Source organism: Chiloscyllium plagiosum, unplaced genomic scaffold, assembly GCF_037043375.1.
Source record: "Chiloscyllium plagiosum isolate Xiang-an unplaced genomic scaffold, Cpla_swu_hap1 HiC_scaffold_4, whole genome shotgun sequence".
NCBI lineage: Eukaryota > Metazoa > Chordata > Chondrichthyes > Orectolobiformes > Hemiscylliidae > Chiloscyllium > Chiloscyllium plagiosum.
In genome coordinates this window covers 91,705,119-91,708,722 of record NW_028270142.1, presented here as the reverse complement: position 1 = coordinate 91,708,722, position 3,604 = coordinate 91,705,119, and positions in this window count along the sequence as shown.

The window sequence follows — 3,604 nt, the reverse complement described above, 5'->3', positions numbered from 1 at the left end:
TCCAAGGCAAACAAGTGTGGTGCTGGAAAAACACAGCAGGTCAGGCAGCATCCGAAAAGCTGGAGAATCGACGTTTTGGGCATAAACCCTTCATTCGGAATGTGGGGCACTCCCCTCTTGACCTGTCCTACCTGTCCATCTTCCTTCCCACCTATCTGCTTCACCCTCCCCACCGACCTATCACAATCACCTCTCCACCTGCATCCAGCTATTACCTTCTCACTTACCTTGCCCCCACACTCACCCCTACCCTCCTATTTATTTCTCAGCCCCCTTCCCACACCAACATTCCCAATGATGGGCTTATGCTGGAAACATTGACTCTCCTGCTCCTCAGATGCTGCCTGACATGCTGTGCTTTTCCAGTGCCACATTTTTCCATCCACAAAGTACAAGTCAGGAGAGTGATGACATACCATTCACTCACCTGTATGGATGCAACTCCAATAATCCTGATGAAAGTTAACTCCATTGGGGACAAAACAGTCCAATTAATTGATATCCCATCTACCACTTTACACATTCACTTCCTCAAACACACACACAATCACCATAGAGGATGCCTTCTACAAGATGCACTGCAATAACTCACCAGGGCTTTTCAACAGAACCTTCCAAACTTTCAACCTGTACCCCTAGAAGAACAAGGATGTCAAATAGATAGGAGTTCTTCTCCAAGCCATGCACCATTGCTCACTTAGATCTGTATCATTGTTCCTTCACAGTTGCTAGATCAAAAACCACTCACCATTCTCAAAGACAGTTATGGTTAAGGATTAAATGTTGCCCTGACCAGCAACACTGACATCACATGAAACAATAATGCAAAATCTTGACCCTCATGTTGATCAAATATCTGTGTGAATCAGCCTTGAATGTATTCAGTGACCCAGTCTCTGCTGATCTTTCAGAAGAAAATTCAATGTATTCACAACCCTTGGCAAAAAAAGTATTTCTATTCACTTTAGTCTTTGATGGGGACCCCTAATTTTTAAACCATGGCCCCTCATTCTAGTCTCCCCAATGAGAGGAACCATTCTGTCAGGAACCACAATCTCACGACCCCTTAGAATCTTATATTTTCAATACGATTGACACTAAACGCCAATGGGTATAGGCACAATCTGTGCAAAGTTTCCTCATATTCTAACCCTTTCATCCCAGGAATAAGATGACTGAAACTTATCTGAACTGTATCCAACACAAATATATCCTTAATCTCAAGTGAAGAGGTCAAACTTCCACACAATATACCAGGTCTCCATTTGTTAAGCAATCGAATTTTCTATTCCTCCTGTTAAAATGGACAATTTCACACTTTCCAATGGTATATGCCAACTGCCAAATGTTTGTCAACTTACTTAAGGTATTTAAATCTTTTTTGTCAGTTCTTTTTGTCCTCTTAACAACTTACTTTCCTTCCCTCATCAGCAACTTTAGCAACTATCCAAATCATTGGTATAGGCTGTAAATATTTGAGATCCCACCACTGATCCCTATAACACTCCATTAATAACAGTTTACCAATCAAGAATTGACCTATTCAACCCAACTTGCTATTTTCCGTCAGTTAATCTAATCTATAATCTGTTCTAGTATGTTGCCCAGTAAGCAATGGCCTCTTATTTTCTGTCATAATCTTTGATGCAGATGCAATACCTTATTGAAAACATTTTGGAAGTCCAAGTATACAACATCTACATGTTTCCCTGTATCCACCCCGCTTGTGACTTCTCAAAGAAGTCTAATAAATTGGTCAAGCATGATTTCACTTTGGAAACCCACATGATTCTGACTGATTGCATTACGATTTTTGAATATCCTGCTATTACCTCCTTGATAATGGGTTCCAGCATTTTCCCAATGATAAGTGTTAGACTAACTGAGGTACAGTTTCCTGGTTTCTGTCTCCCTCCTTTCCTGAATGTGCAAAGTTATTTCTATTTTTCATCATGTTCAGGTCAAGCATCAGTAACTTCTATCCAACGTCTGAGAGCTGAATCTTATGGTTTTGGGCCAAGTCCTTGCTGCATCAGGTTGTTTGAAAGACTTGTTGCTGTGAGGTCCAGAGGCATCTCTCACATATTCCAATACCTCACATTCACTCTATATCTGCTGCTGTATCCCCTCTTACCAAGGCTCATGCTCTACCGTTCTCACTAATTCCTGCGACATCTTCCTCACTTTCTCTCATAAACCCAATTCCTGATAGTACCTGCATGCACACGTACTGCCACCCGGACTCCATCCTGAGTATCTTATTAAACACCGTCCATTAATTACCTACTGATACTTTTTATCTCTCCCAAACAGTATCTACCCATGTTCCTGGAATGAACTGTGGAGCAAAAGAAAAGTCAAAACAACAGCACTTCGAAAAGAGAGAGGAACAGACAAAGGAAGCACATGGGGTGAAGTCAGTGCAGGAGAGAGAGAAAGAAAGAAACCCACACTGCTAACTGAAAGAGCAGTGAACCTGCAGAGTTACTGCCTTTGCTATTTGATTTCATGTATCGCTGGACATTGGAGTGCGTCTGGGATAATTAACAAATAGTGAAATTCACTACTAATCTTGGAGGAACCTGTTTGGGAGAGGTCACAGCACAGGAACGAAGAAGTGGTTATTTTAAGCGTGGCCTTACAGTAAATCTGCAGTAGTAAGAAGAGTGAGTTCTTTTTTGATTATATGTTTTATTGAGACATGTCCCTTGATTAAACTTAAAATATAAGCCATAACTATTAATTTAACCTGGAGCAGTGTTTTGTAGAGGAACAAGACGTTGCTATTTTCTGGGTCTATAGATCAAAAGAAGCAAAAATGGCCTTTAGTAGATTGATGTGCTCTTCTAGTTGGATTTGGGAGTTTGGGAGAGTTTATGGGTTACTGAGAATTATATCTGCAATAAATGTCATTGGTTGCGAATCCTATAAGATCGAATGGATAGGTTGGAGAGACAGTTAGAAGCAATGAGGAATTTACAAGAGGCGAGGGGATGTGATGGATGGCAGTTATAGGAAAGGGGAAAAGTCGCAGATACAGTCACATAGATTGGTTAACTCCAGGAAAGGTAAGAGATGTAGGCAGGTAGTGCAGGAATCTTCTGTGGCTATCCCCATTTCAAACAAGTGTGCTGCTTTGGAAATTATAAGGGGTGATGGATTCTCAGGGGAATGTAGCATGAACAGTCAAGTTTCTGGTATTGAGACTGGCTCTAATGCAATGAGTGGTACGTCGGGTTTCAAGAGATCAATTGTGTTAGGGGATTCTGTAGTCTGAGGTACAGACAGACGTTTCTGTGGTCAGCAGCGAAAAATTAGAATGGTGTGTTTCTTCCCTGGTGCCAGGATCAAGGATGTCTCAGAGAGGGTGCAGAATGTTCTCAAAGGGGTGAGGGGCCAGCAGGAGGTCATTGTACACATTGGGACCAAAGACATAGGAAGGGAAAAGAATGACATTCTGAAGGGAGATTTCAAAGAGTTAGGCAGGAATTTAAAAAGGAGGTCCTGAAGAGTAGTAATATCTCGATTACTCCTGGTGCTACGAGCTAGTGAGGGCAGGAATAGGAGGATAGAGCCGATGAATGCATGGCTGAGGAGCTGGTGT